The sequence below is a fragment of the Andrena cerasifolii genome, chromosome 12 (genome assembly GCF_050908995.1).
Source record: "Andrena cerasifolii isolate SP2316 chromosome 12, iyAndCera1_principal, whole genome shotgun sequence".
Classification (NCBI taxonomy): domain Eukaryota; kingdom Metazoa; phylum Arthropoda; class Insecta; order Hymenoptera; family Andrenidae; genus Andrena; species Andrena cerasifolii.
Genome location: NC_135129.1, coordinates 3492441 through 3508712, shown reverse-complemented (window position 1 = coordinate 3508712; position 16272 = coordinate 3492441). Strand labels below are relative to the sequence as shown.

The following is a 16272-nucleotide window of genomic DNA, read 5'->3' as shown; positions in this document are numbered from 1 at the left end:
TTATTTTTAAAGATTCTCGGAGAAACGCAGAAGGTTCAAATATTGTTAACCAGATTTTGAAAATAAGATTGCAATGGCACTGGGATAAGTAAGCTTCGTCAGCTTTGCATTAATTAATAAAAATATTATATTATTCCAATCACCTCGTGCACCCCTCACGCTTAAAACCTCTTATTGCATATTCCATTGTTAACTTCGTTGTTCTTTTAACTCTATTTTTGTTATAATTCGTTATTCTGCTAAAAACGTGTATTTATGACTTCTCATTATTAACAATAACTCACCATTACTTCTTTTTTCTCCTATTGAAAGGACTATATGATGTGATCCAACCCCATTAGATTATTCCCATTATTATTCTTTCGTAAATTATTTGCCTTCGCGATTTCGTTTAAATTTATTTCAATGCACTGAAACACGCTGCAGGCGAAATGTTGTAATCCACTTCGAAGTACCTGAATAAAAAATTACCTTTTCCACAAGGTTACAAATTACACCACTCTCCAATTAAAGCTGGATCATTTTCCGATAACCAACAGATAACACCATTTGGCAGTGAGAAGCGCTGTAAACTTAGTTAATCACAGTTTTATGCATATTATCCTATCTAACCCTTGCCTGGTAGATAATTTAAAATTTAAACACATGCTTTTTGTACAAACTTCAAGCTATTTACGTTACCCATTGCTTATTGTATCACTTCCTTGAGGAGATAAAAATTTCAGATCATATTTAGATCAGAATCTAACATGAAAGCTTATTCTGGGATTTTGCACGAATGAAATTATGTAACGGGTTAAAGTGGACCCTGCAGCCGCCAGAAGCGTGACTGGCAAGTCAGCCTCCGTTGAAGGGTACATTACTTCAGAGTCTGATATCTCCAGGAATATCCGCTGAAAACTTTTACTCTTTCAAATTTTATTAGCGAGATATCGAAAACCGTGCCAAGTAAAATCTACAGTGTTTTAAGTGATTTACAACGTGCGAATGCGTCTGTTAACTGCCTTCAGCTTATCACGCGTGCAGCCTAATAGTATTTGGTCAGTCAATCTGTTTCGTGTTTACGGAGGCAAGTAACGACGTCCATATAGATCGATTTGCACGTACGGTGGCTTGTTTGGGCTTATTAAGCCCCTAGTGTTAACTTAAGCGACGATATACACGTGTTTCGTCGTTCTAGACTATATTAGTTGCACCCAGCCACACTGCGTCGACTACTGTTTGAGTAAGCACTGCTCCAAGTGTTATCAAGATGGGCTCCGAAAATGGGGTCCAAAGAAGAGGACACAGTGGGGCATAAAACGGTCATTTTTTGTGCTACAGTAATCACTCGATGGAAGTGGCAAAATTCCTGTCCGATCTCCCCCGGAACCAGCAACCGCGAAACACAATAATCTAGCTTTACTTTATTCAGATATAAATTGTTGTTAAACATGGACATTTTCGCGTCAGAAAATAATTTACAGGTTCCATCAATAGCACCGCTACGTTATTTACGAATTTCTCTTACAGTTACTTGAAAAGTGGAATTTAACTTTGTATCTCGTGGTGCATTTTTTAAAAGTGAATAACTTTACGGTACAGCAGTATTTTTAATTTCGTATTTTTTTTAGTGTATTTTGGAAAATATAGGAGATGTTATTAAATTCTGCAAAAAGATTTTTTTAAAGTATTAACATTATTTATTATTATTATTATCGTTATTATTGTCTGCTGTTTAAAGACCAAAGCGTGAATTACGATGAAAAGTGAAATTCTCTTATTTCTGGTTTTATTCCAGTGAAAATATTTTTAACATATCAATGAGATTTTCTTGGTGAAAATAAGACGAAACACGATACAATTTGTCTAATTTTTCCACTGCCATTTCCCGCAAAATGTAAAAGCATATTATCGTCGTGTTGAATAAGCAGCTCGAAATTTATGAGCTGTTAGAGTAGAAGCCCATCCATGATTTATGTTCCGATCCGGTCCCGAGCTTGGAAAAAAAATCGACCCTTATTTCGTCGAGTTTTTTTTTCAAATTCGGGCTACTTGTTGCCACCGGAGAAAACCCTTTGTGATAAATTTCGTCACCAATTAACCACGGCTGACACAGAGAAATGTCATTTAAATTATAATCTAAATGTCTAAATAATAAAGCTTCTAATACCCAAAGTGACAATTCCCCAGAATCCTCCTTTCTAATTGGTCACTGCGGCGAAACAGTGACCAGCTCGCCTACCAGCGTTTCCTCGGACACGCGGAGAGGAATTATTTTTTTGAGACACGATTGTCTGGATATTAGTTGAACTTTCTTCCGGAGTCTAGTGGAAGCTAATCGAAGTTTTCGCGTTCACGGCGTGAAAAGTTTGCCCGAGGTTTTCTTACTGTTCTAACTTAGCAACGTGTCCGCGAGGTTGTAGAAAATTGGAATTAGTTCCGCGCTGCGTGCTGGCTTGCCGTAGCAGCCCTCACGCGTGTTTTTAGCCTTAATCGCGTGCTCCCTTCCCAACGAAACACTGCTAAACTATTGACCAATTGTAAAGTTACTCTTGGTAGCAAGGGGCTTGCTCCAGTTTGTCTTCTGTTACGTAAAGAGCCGAATCAGGCGAACCAACGTTTAAATTGGTGAAATTGATGGAATGGTTTAAAGTTTGGACTCGAGTCAAGTGCAAATCGATTCTGATATCTGTGCTCATAATGGGAAAGCTGCGCTGAATTTACTTAATACGAATTGAAATTGGTTTGATAGTTCGACGTGCAGGGCACGGCCACGGTATGGAGTATTTATTCAACGCCAATATCGCGGCTAATTGGACTTTTGACAAATACAGTAGTTTATTGAATGGTACAGCGAACGCATTCGGCTGCACCGCAGTTTCCAAAATGACTCTCTACTTTATGTCTACCCCCTCCAACCCCCCCCCCCCCACCCCTGTTGGAGAAACAGTCAACAATGCGGACATGTATTCTGGTAGTCAATACGGAACATATACAGTGGTCAACATGTTATTTTTAAGTAGACAGCAATTAGAGTTTCTATGTGGCTCAATTTCGTTGTATGAGGACGTGTCAATTTCGTTCCATTAATTACAAGAAGGACACACAGCGCCAAGTGATCTTGTTAAGTAGTTGATGGAGTTCGTGACACGACGTGGTGTTCATTTATATATTAAGAAGAATTGATATTTTATACTGTTACTCCTCACTCAAGTTTCAATTCTATTTATTTATTGATTTATTAATCATAAACGGGGTAGAACCCATTATGTAGCAAGGATACATAACATTTTGCGTGTTGAATAAAAATAAATCTAAATATATGCGTACTATATGAAATTATACTTAACAATGGAGAGAAAAATGAAAAAATAGAGGTGAAGAATGAGTAATGAGAAATGAAAATGGAAATGAAGATAAGAATGAAAATGAGAATGAGAATGAAAATGAAGATAAGAATGAGAATGAGAATGAGAATGGAAATGAGAGTGAAAATGAAAATGAAGATGAAAATGAAAAAGAAAATGAGAACGAAAATGAAAATAGAAATACATAGCAAATAGAATAAAAGTGAAAAGTGAGGGGTGGAATTAAAAGTGTATACTATACTATTAAATTTAGTTTCGTCGCTCATTCTGCAATTTTTACCACTTAACAACGCTTGTCGTGCAAAAATTAATACAATTTATAGCCTGATTAGGTACTTTCATCATAGACAAAAATACTTACTCAAACTACTGTGCGGTTAATTTATTACTTTCCACTTCTGCATATTCTATTCGATATCATAGTAAGACGTTTAAACTGAATCATACGTATCATAAGAATCGTTTCCTCATGAAAAGTTGTTGAAGATTTACCTGCAGTTGGTTTTGGAAATGCAAAATGAACACTTTGGTCTCTTACAATGCTGTTGTTTATTTTCAAAGTTTCTCGCAGCAGGTGAGTTAGATTTAATTAAAAATATTACTGTACTGGTGACGATTTCAATTTATTATTTATCAGTGCTGAAATTCAATGAAAGTATTATTACGTGGAATATAATTATCGAAAAAAGGGTATTTCATAAAAATTTCGAACAGTCTAAGAAGATATTCTAACAGGGGTTCTGGAATCTGCGACATTTACATTTCTTAGTTCGTTTGAAAAAATGAGAGTATAAGGGTTGCTGGTTTTCGAGGCAACGACCCCAAGTCCAAATTGGCCTGATTTACAATCACGCACAGTGTCCTTTTTAACGAGAATACGTGATTCATCGTAGCATCTCCCTCTCGACATAATTATACCAACCTGAGTTCTTAAGCAACTCGAGGAGCTTTGGTTTACCGGAAATCCTTCAGCAGCTCGAAATTTCGTGAACATAATCTCTGGGATCTCTTTACACAAGTCTCAAATAGGTACTTAAGAACGTTGGAAACCATTATTTCGATGAATATTTCGAATTAAGTCCAACGACCAACACAGCAAACTTCTACTAGTGTTTTCTATTATTATTAACAGTGCACGTGTAATAAATAATTCTGAATATACTGACTATGCTGAATTCCTTAATTATTTATAAAGGAATTTCAAGAAAGCTTCAGAAGATTCTAACGTTAAATACATGGCACAAAGTTTCATGATATGTACAACAGTTACTTTCATAAATTAATTATATCCCTTAATTCCACTGAAGCTACTAAGTCTGTTGAAAATTAAATTTCGTGGGTAAATTATAGAAGATAATTAGGGACTTTGTTCAAACAGTGAAAAAATACTGTTTAAAAGAAGTAACATTTTTATTGGGGGGCAAGATTTCAAAGTTGTAATGGTATTTTTTTAACCGATCACTTCGAAACACTGTTACGAGAAAAGAGAAGGCATTGTAAATAGTTTTCTTACCCTTAGAACAGTTAATATGTATAATCTCTTAATGGGGGTAGATTCTATTTTATAGAGTCTCTTCGTCGATTTTAAAACGTTAAACAATCGAAAAAAAGAGTGTAAAAGAATCGAAATTATTGACAAATATTTGTACAATACGTCAAATTTTATTGTCCAAGAATTTGCACCCTAACGAATTTTCGTTTTTGCAAATTGTATGATTTATATTCATACTAGCCTTACGACCCATGCAAGATTTTCCAAAATATTGATATTCAATATTTCGCTTCATGGGAAACATCGCACAGATTTACATAAACTTACAAAAGAAAAATTGCATCCACGAAGTCCAGTCTTATGCACCTGAATATGCTCCTAGCTAAAATAATCAAGATCCTATTTACAATTACATTAATCCTCATCCTATCAATCAACTGCTCCATGAAATTTTCCAATGCCCACATACTACACATTCCTTGCGCACACACTCCAGCGTTCGACAAGGCACTGAGCATCTAAAAACACCATAAAAAAATCAATAACCCGTTGCCCCTAAAAGCAGCTTGTGCAAAAACGAAACAATCTCTAACTGTCCCTTCGTACCCTGCATCACAGTCGCGGCTGGTCCGAGGCGACAAAAATGGACGTCGACACGGGAAGGGCTGGCGCAGGTAACGCCATACCTGGGCCCAGATAAAATAGAATGTAAATCAAAAGCAGGGAGGGCGCCAGGGAGAGAGCGAGCCGTTTCTATCGAAGGACCACGCCACCCCATGTGCGTTCCGCTCGCACGGCGACCAATGTACACACACGCCGCCATACATATGTACACTGCCGAAGTTTACTTGCTGCAGTGCAGTAGTAACGGCGTCCTATCCCCTTCGCGCAACCCGGCCATCCTATGCCCTGTGCATCCCTCTTTCTCTCGTCCCACACGGTTCACTTTCTGCCTTCCCGCATGCACGTCTCTCCCTCTGTCTGTCCCGTTCCCGCGTCCCCGCACCCCAGCATCACCTACGCCGAACCATCCTCCATTCCTCCGACCGTACCTATCCCCCGTCTATTTATCTCAGTTCATCCTTCCATCGTCCAATCTCACTCCGTTCCTCTCCCTCCGCCCGGGCCCCCTCCCGCTCCTCTCTGCCACAACGTCCGAAAATGGGTTCTCTACCTGCTCGAAATGGTTTTCGGAAAGTTTTGCTCACATGCGGCCATCCAGTAGCTCGTGCCCCCTCCCCCGCTCCCGCCGCCCCTACCCGTCGTGCAGCACTTGTACAAACACGCGCGGCTCGTTGATGCGCCTGGATGCACGCACACAGAAGCCCACCTGACAGGTATTACGATGATGGATACGCGCGTACCACTTTTTTCCCCAGCCCCCTCCCTAACCCCGCCGCCCCTACCCGCCAGCACCCCTGCTCCGGCACGCCGTGGTGCTGGATCTCTTCCGGTCCTTTTGCAACTAGCTGGCGCCCAGCCAGAATTCCACGGCGCACTCCCCCCCGCCCCGAACCAGGGCACTGGAGTTCGACGTTGTAGCATCTCCGTGGGCAGCGCCATTTCAAAATGAATTTTTCTTTTCCTCTGTTCGTCTCTTCCCTCTGTTCTCCGTACGTGTGCATGTGTGTCTGTGTGTGTGTGTTTTTTTTCTCTAACCACGCGGCTTATCCGGTCAAATGAGGGCACGATAGCGAAGTTCGAGCCAGGGGACAGTGTGGTTTGGTCAAAAGGACTCGTTCTCGTGAGAGCGCATTTTACTCGCTGCCTTTTCGAGATCGCTTCTTTACCTTTTCTTTCGTTTTTTTTTTCACGTTTCTGAACAGTTGTCGCTGAAACTTGTTTCCAGCGCCGCTGAATGGATAGAGACTGGGGATTCAGTCGCGAGGGTTATTGATACGTAAACGTTTTACTTGTCGCGGCCGCTGGCGAGGTTCGATTGTGCCTGCTAGATGATGGAGTAGCCTGATTGAACGGAAGCGGAGGCGAGTTAACTCGGGATTAGGAAATTCCTCTGCGGTGGGGAAGACCAGTTGACTCGTGGCGAGGAGTGAATTGTGGCGCTAAGTCTATTTTCGCTGAAATTCATATTTTAGTATCATCAGATTTTTCGTGGAAAATAAATATCGATCTTCCTGACTTGGAGGATTCTCCTTGCATGTACGCCCACTAAATTGTGTATTGCATTTATTGCGGGCAGAGCAAATTAATTCGTTTATAGTCATTTTTGAATTTAGAGGTTTAAATACTCTGGGAACGGTTTCGGGAGAAGAAATGGCTCAGATAATAGGTTAATTGGTATGAAGCTGATTCGAAGGTACAGCTTTGTTTCGTTATAAGTTCGACGCTCGGGGGACAGGCCGAACCTCTAACGAAACGGTATGCTATTCGGCTCGCCTTTCGTCTTTGTTGTATTTTTCCAGTCAGACTGCAAGTTGCGTGCTTTCTCGCTCATTCCCAGTCTCTAACACTCGCCGCGGCGACTACAAAAGAAGAAGTGGGAATAGGAATGTACTTCAAACGAAACAGGGGACACGGTCTTGTAACGGGACAATAGTGTATTCAGCACTAAGGAAGCTTTGTTGGAAATAAATTTTATTGGGAAATTTTAGACTCCTAGACTTTTTCTGTGATAATATCTTCGTGCCTTGAAACTTTGTAGTGTATGTGCCTGAGCGAAGTTTTAATTTTAGTTAAGGGGTTATACCTAGTCAGGTGGCCGAGAAGTGCCGAATGTTTGTAAATTTTTTTTGAAACAGCGGAAGCATATATTTCTACAGAACTTTTTGCATTTTAAAGAGCAACATTTAAAGAACATTTGGTAATTTTTTTGTAGAAAAATATTTACGTTTATAATAAAATTACAAGCGACATCCAAGAAGCCTTTTTAAAAAGTTGTTCTGGGGCTTCTTGGATGTCGCTTGTAATTTTATTATAAACGTAAATATTTTTCTACGAAAAAATTACCAAATGTTCTCTAAATGTTGCTCTTTTAAACGCAAAAAGTTTTGTAAAATTATACGCTTCCGCTTCTTCAAAAAAAATTCACAAATATTCGCCTCTTTTCGACCGCCTGACTAGGCATAACCCCTTAAGTCATGGACTTACAAATTTAATTTTTTTTTTAAAACAAAGTGTTATTACGGAGAATTATTTTTGCACTCTTTTACTACTTTCGAACGAGGAATCACCTTCTTTCGATTGTACTGAGAAATTACTAATCTGTGCAGCAATAGTAACAGTGCAGGGAGAATATAAGAGAATAAAATTGTAGGAATGTAGAATAGCAATGAGAATTCACTTCGTCACGTGTCATTTTCTTATGGAAACAGGGTTTACATCCACAAGATAATATCATTCCCGATACACAAGAATGATTGATCATCCATAAATAATAAAATTATTCTCTGAAAAAAATGTTTGAAAGTAAAGCTACATATTATTGTTGGAAGCATATGATACTGTAATTATCAAATTAGTCTTTTAAATTTTAGAGTTGAAGCAGTGAGTACCCCACTGGGAGAATCGAATGTTCACTATATAGTTCAATTTAAAAAAGAAGACATTGAACATTGCACCATTCTATTAGACTGTACTGAAAAAATACCTCCTCTCGCTTTATTGCTGGTCCTTACTTTATATCCTTCACGAAGCTATAATTTTTCTCATCTCTTCTACTTTCATGTTTTGTTCCTTCATTGGCGTTAGTTCCTTGGATGATTCGCTTGCTGTTTTGTTTTTTCTTCAGTTGGTAATGTATCTACCCTTTCATTTTTTCAAACTCTTCCAAAAATTCCTTTTCTGTCTGCGTTTTGGACTCTTCTCTTTTTCTTTTAAATAGTATCTCTACCGAGCTCAACCAGCATAAGTAATACTCAAATCCTTTCTACTTGACGAAAAATGTTAGAGAAATTAATTTTTTGTAAAACGTCCGAATACTCTCCTACTGTAATATATATGCTTTCTATTTGAACTCTGTTTCGGAGTAACAGGCTACAACGAAGATAAAGTAATAGACAATTCTATGAATCTAAGAAAATATCTTGAATGCAGTACAAAACAATAACTTTCTTGTTCCAATCATTTGATAACACATGGAACAGCAGATGCAGGAGTCCAATGATGTACAAATATTAGCAGCTGTACCTATATTCTACAGGAGAGAATGCAGAACGAAGTAAACGTTCGAAGACACGCGCTACTATGTTTAAAATCCTTTTTGGCGGAGCGCGTTGCTTTGTGTTCAGGTTTACGTTCAGTTCTCTGTAAAAGATATGTCCTGGCAAGTCCTATAAACAGAAGGTATCCTCCGAAGGTCCGTGCATAATCGTAAAGAAACAGTGTTGCGAGGTTCACAACATGCCAGAACGAGGAGCTACCTATTTCGCTTTGCTGCCTCTACGCTCATATTGCCTCTGAATACACGGCACAAAATTTTACGACGTTTCAAATTAATCCCTCTACATGCAAAGGTAAGTGACTGACATCAAAGATAAATTAATGAATGCTCTTTCTCGTGTGAGATTAGAGACACTTTAAGCAGAAAATATGCAAATCCACGATTCGAACATAATTTCTGTTTGAAGCGTAGGCATTATGTCACGTTCAATGATAATCATTTTTCGTTGATAATATACAGCGCGCGGTGAGTAAAATAAATGCAAAACAAACTGAGGGACCCGTGTTTGAATATTTATTGCATATTACTTGAACAATGTGCAATCTATTTTGCAATGAAATATGCATGTAAATAGGGGCTGTCGAACTCTGTTAAGGGATTTACAGCTCTATCTAGGAGCAGGTATTATACAGTGTGTGGCATTAATTTTGTTACAAGAAATTTCAAAGAATATATATTTATAAGTTTGGAGAATATTTTTTAGTTTCGTTGTATGGGGAACCTCGTCGATTCATTTGGAGAAGAAATGGTTTATGTTGGCTTATTAGAGTGAACGATAATGCAAGGTATTAAATGGAATCACTGGTAAACTACATTCTTCGAAGCTTTTGTTAATCCGAGCAGCGTCCTCTGAAAACAATTTTTAAAATAATGCAGATTTTAAAAATATGCATAGCAGGATATCGGAAAGTATGATTTGCAAGTTCAGAACGAGTACGAGAAGAACGGAAGGGAAAACGGATAGTCTATGGTCAGACGTGCTCTGCGAACCAATATGACCCGAACGATATTCCTCTGTAACTTTTTACAAGTGCATTATTTCAAAAACTGTGTTAAGTGAAAATTATTCAAATTGGTGAGAACTTTAAAACGATGGGCGAATTTTTCAATATTTTATAAAAGATTTATAACTTACAACGTCATTTACATGATCGAGGGGGGCATGCAGTCTTTCCCTATTTAAGAAGAAAGGCTTTTTGTAATATAATGTGTAATAAAAATTATACTGATACTTTAATGTGTTTCAGATAAAGTCTTTGCAAAAGTGATAATGAAGGTCTTTATTAGGCGAATGTAAGGGAAAGTGAATCGTCTGCGATGAAACGCAGTTTTCACGTATTTGGTTTGTAATTTTTTATACGTGCATTTTTGTGAGAACCATTTTAAATTTGATTTATTTAGATGAATAAGAACCTTCGACCCACACAAATTTAGCAACTATTTTATAATATTTAATGTTCTTAAATTACTTGAATTAAGAGGACCGTACAGTTTTGTTTCTAGTAAAGGTGACGATGTACCTTATATGCTTTAAAGTGTGATAAGAAAATCATTCTAATATCACTAATATACTTTTCACAAACTTTTTGTAGCAGCTTCAAAGGAACATGGGTATAGTACAGTTGTAATAATATAAATATTAACGTTATTTTTAGATTTCAGTTATCATATCAGAACATTCAAAAACTACATTGAAAACCATTTGATATCTTTAATAACGAAGGACGTATTAGCACGCAATTCATTTTCTAGTACTTGGATCCATTTGAAATATTAAACACGTAAGTACCGTATGTAGTGCTCTAATGCATTAAAATTGTGTGTCGTATGAACCGAAATTCATTACTTAATTACTTCGTACACTATCTAGTTATTAAATCAATTATTAAATCTTAATGCCATAAGTAGCATTTTGTAGAAATTTACTTTTAAAATAAAAGAGTACATAAGGTAATATACATACATGTATATATATAATAATATGTATTGTATGTATACTAAGAGACATTCGTTTTGAAAACCCATTTAAAGTTAAGGAGAATAGGTTTCCCTCAAAATACTGAATTAATAAAATTACAATTTTTAAATTTTTTTCAATGAAATTAAACGCAATTATAAACCCGTCATAGACACAACATTTTCTGTATAAACTGTTCCCACTGAAGTGCATACGTCAACGTAAGTACATCATTCTTAAAATGTATAGTAACAATAACATATAAAAACAGTTTTTCATAAATCAAAGTGTTCGTTATTAATTTCCCTCATAAATCAACATTACCGAAGGTTTACCGCCGAATATTTGAAAGCTGTAAAAGGCTAATGAATAATTCCACGATACTTCCGAAGGTTTATTGTAAAATATCTGAAATCTATAAAAGAGTAATGAATAATTCTGTAATACTTGGAAACGTTCCCCTGCTGTAACGAAGCATTAAAATGTTGGCTGTACGCGGAGAGAAAGAGAGCGCCGGCAACAAACGTACGATAGCCCTCTACAAGAGGAGGACCCTTTTGTGGAGGTTCCATAGAGGCTTGTACGTTATCGCAAGTACGTAATCGTAAAGACTTAAGGTATAACGCCGTGGGGTCCTTTTCTTTCGGGGAAACTGAGCGTCGCCTCATCATCCTTTCTTTCTTTATCCTTGCCTATCTTTTCCTTTCGGTCCTTCTATTCTGTCACCCCCTCCCGCTCGGTGCTCCTCAACCTCACAGAAGAATTTCAGGGACGCTTCAGTCCAATATAAAAGACAAGGCTCCAGCAGGAGCTGGAAAGTTGAGGAGCGAGGCGGACGAGGAATTCTTTGTGAATTTTTCAGACTGCAATGAATTACTCGCGATAGTGGCCCCAGCGACGTGGACGGGGCTGGCAGGGGGATGGAGGGGGCGAGCCAGGCGGAGAATTGCTGCGCGAACTGTAACAATTTGACGGGCCAGCGTACGCGTTACTTATTTATATCCATAGCGACGCCCCAAGGACGAGCTTCACACGAACTGATTTAATTATGGTCGACGCGACAGACTCGCCTGAATTTGAATGCGAATAACATTCCGCAGGGTGGTTTCTTCGCGATCTACTGGAACGTGTATCTGAGCTTTCAGCCGTTCTCGTGATTGACGTCGCGGCGCGTTAGGAGGTCTTCAAAAGCGGGAGGCTTCGTTCAATATAAAATTGTATTGATCAGAAATATTTGATTCTCAGATGCAAGGGCGGTTAACCCTTAGTATCATAGCGTAACACCTGTGTTACACGAATTGAAAAAATCGTCCGCGCCTTTTGGGGCTGCTGCAATGTACCAACCCTTATCTATTGTTTAACTCCGAGTTTCTCCGCAAACATGCATCATACTAACCACTCAAATGCTACGTAATTGTAAACACTGTGTCAACTCTGCTGCCCGTCGTCATCCTAGCTAATGCGTCATCTAACCAAAGCCCTGCACTTCTGCCCTATCCCGCCCTCGCATCTTAATTGTTACTTGCTTACTGTTCAATTTTCTGGATGCAGATCGAACGATGGATATTTCCCTTCTCCCGCAACAAATATCATCGATGATTACGTGAACGACTGAAACTTTTGCTGAACAGAAAAGATGCAATTGAATACTCTACAGAAAATGTTTTAATACAAAGCATTCAACCTTTAAATGCTTTGTAATTATAGTTACTATAGTAGCATTTTTGTATACAACATTAAAGAATCGAGTTATAGAAACATTTCAACCTTTGCGAATGCCAGTTACCAATGATTTCATTGCCTTAACGATTTTTCCAAAGATCGAGAGAATAAATATTCAATTTTTCTTTACAGTCATATACAGTGGCGTGCAAAAGAATTCGGACATACTTTAACATCGCATAACTTTTTTAAAATTAATCCAAACGACTTGAGTTTTTTTTAGGAGCTAGAAGGATTAGTTAGCTAAGTGACGTGATTCGTCGTTTTGAAAAAATGCACTTGGTTGGAATAGCAAAAAATAGAAAAGGTCGTCTTTTAAACTTTTTTTATATTTGAGCCTGTAACGAAAATTAAAAATAAACCGTTTGTAGATTGAAGTATATACGTGCCTAAAATTTTATGAAAATCGGTTAACGTTGCTCTGAGCTATAAACGCTTAAATATCGCAGAATAAGATAGAAAATCGCTGATTTCGGGAATTTTGCGATTTTCGACCTTATTCTGCGATATTTAAGCGTTTATATCTCAGAGCAACGTTAACCGATTTTCATAAAATTTTAGGCATGTATATAACTTACTTAAATCTACAAACGGGTTTTTGGAATTTTCGTTACAGGCTCAAAAAAAAAAGTTTAAAAAACGCCCTTTTCTATTTTTTTTTTCTATTCGGACCAAGTGCATTTTTTTCAAAACGACGAATCACGTCACTTAGCAAGCTAATCCTTCTATCTTCTAAAAAAAACTCAAGTCGTTTGGATTAATTTTAAAAAAGTTACGCGATTTTAAAGGGTGGCCGAATACTTTTGCACGCCACTGTATAAAGAGCCAATCAACCACAAAGTGTCAAAATATCTTTTAAAAATTTCTGCCAAATCCCTTGAAACATAGCGAACTCAATTTCGTAGCATTTCAATCAGTTGCGCGTGAACTTTAGCGTAATTTAAGGCACAAGTATCTTGTTCCTTGTAAGAGAATAATTCAAATCCAACAACGTATTCTCGGACTACATGAAATTAGTGACACACCTGTATAAGGGGATTTAGTTCGCGATCCTACTGAAACATTTACAAACGCGAGTAGTAAGGGTTCGGGCGTCCCTTCCCCCGGCAGCTTCAGATTGTTCCGAGTTTCTTCAGGATCCAGTTTCAGAGTCAAGGACTTAAAAGCCGTCGTCCAATGAAGTTCGGACACGTTGAAAGTTTGACGCTTAAACGTCGCCCGTCGAACTAGGCTCAAGTGAACACGGTCTCTTTCTCATGCTAGAACTTGATCGGGCCGAGCCATTAACGTTAAAACGTTTACTTTCGCCAGCCGGGAAAACAATCAAAAAGTCACTGTTCCTCGGCATAAATCGAGCAAACGTCGTTACACTTTCGTCCTTTCAGACGTCTCGCTCAAGATTCGTATTAGTTTCAACTTCGAAGTGCCAACGCGTGCGATAGTAGGGGGTTCCACGTTGCTTGGATGGACTTCCGTATTTCCCTTGATATTCTTGCGAATATTTTGTACAGTGTGCCCTACAGGGTGTCCGCGGGAAGACTGGACAGCTGGATATCTCCTAAAGTACTGGAGATAAAAAATTTTAAAAAATATGTAATTGAATGGTTCGAAGGGGCCAATTTATTAGCCGAGACGATTTTTTTTTATTATTATTATTTTAAAAGATACGATGATCAAGTTCGGTTTTTCAAATGGAACTATTTTTTCTGAAGACCTGAGTTGATTGTGCGTTCCAAGACAAATTCAATAAGCTTTAATGTATACACTTTATTTCCACTGGGTTTTAAGATATTGCGCTTGCAAAATTACTGATTTTCATTGGAAGAAAACCCTCTGGAATAGGAAGGACCGGGGACGGTCTTACTGGCGCCACGGCTGGCATTGCCTGTTGAGACTGATACCTACTTGCCAAAGGTCTACGACAGGGTTCGCAGACCCAAAAGCTGGACGATTCTTTTCCCTCAGAAATGCTACTTAGGTGGGTATAGTGCCTCTCCGAGATATAGTGACTTAGGTGTGAAGTCCCTCAGCGGGGTCTTATTCGACACCCTGCTGGGTACTGGCCGCTAAACGTGCCCCCCTACTACCTCTTGCAGGACTGTATTTAGAGAAGACCAGGACAAAACCGGGGCCCTAACAGAAAATAAAACAGAAATTGCAGATACGGTTTATCATTATTAAAAGCTTTCGATTAAGCTTTGATTAATTATTGTATTGATTCATAAATTCTCCACTACTGTTCTAATGCAGTACATGTACCTTACTGAAATGTATTTGTATTTAATATGAGACAATTTTTAATAGCCAGTAGCAAAGCTTAATTGATGTCTTTTAATAACGATGAACCGTATATTCAATTTCTGTTTTATTATCTGTTAGGGCCCTGATTCTGTCCTGGTCTTCTCTAAATACAGTGCTGCAAGAGGTAGTAGGGGGGCACGTTTAGCGGCCAGTACCCAGCAGGGTGTCGGGTAAGACCCCGCTGAGGGACTTCACACCTAAGTCACTATAACTCGGATGGGCACTATACATCTGCGGTATCGAGAAGCGCACCGTTACTTTTATTTCGCGCTTGCATCTACGCTCGGATGGCCGGTTCTTTTGGGAGGGATGTAAGTTGGATTGGTTAGGTTAGGAGGAGCGAAAGTTGCTAGACTAAATTTCAACCACAGGGAGCAGATTGTATCAGAACCAATCGGATTTGCATCCCTCACAAACGGCTGCCTAACCAATCCAACTACAACAAGTCCTTCCTATTCCAGAGGGTTTTCTTCCAGTGAAAATCAGTAATTTTGCAAGCATAATATCTTAAAACCCAGTGGAAATAAAGTGTATACATCAAAGCTTATTGAATTTGTCTTGGAACGCACTATCAACTCAGGTCTTCAAAAAAAATAGTCCCATTTGAAAAACCGAACTTGACCATCGTATCTTTTAAAATAATAATCGAAAAAAAAAATCGTCTCGGCTAATAAATTAGTCCCTCGAACCATTCAATTACATATTTTTTAAAAAATTTTATCTCCAGTACTTTAGGAGATATCCAGCTGCCCAGTCTTCCCGCGGACACCCCGTATGAGTTTAACTAGCTACACAACAAATCTTTGCCGACTCTATGCTCCAAAGTTAGCGCACCTCTCTAGCAGCATATTTGAACTTGCAATATACACGATATTTTCGGATAAACATCGATTCACCGTGAATTCCTTTCGTCTCGCGGCTGTCACGCGACTAGGTACCCGTAGAGGCCCAATTTCTGAAACTCAATGGAGCCCAGTGGGCCCGAACGGGGTTAATACCAACAGCTACCTATAAACGGTTAAACTTCCAGCGCTGTTTTTAATTCCTCGAAACTTTCGCGCGCCTAACAACGCCGCTCCAGCGCGGCGATTAAATTCGAACGCACCGGCGAAACAATTCAATTCCCCGTCAGCCGATAATCCGGCCGATACAAAGGCGCGCACGCTAATTTCGTTTAACTCCGTGACACCATCATTTTGCCTGAAACAATCCCTATTCCGTTCCGGCGCTCTTACCGTCGGCGAGTGTCACGGCGCGCGAGCACGAAAAT

The 16272-nt window shown here is 38.8% G+C and overlaps 1 protein-coding gene across 1 annotated transcript in view; it reads right to left on the bottom strand.

The window, feature by feature from the left end:
* The window catches only part of LOC143375339 (dipeptidase 1), a 285542-nt gene that overhangs the window by 193368 nt on the left and 75902 nt on the right, over positions 1 to 16272 (bottom strand). The gene's annotated exons all lie outside the window — the stretch shown is intronic.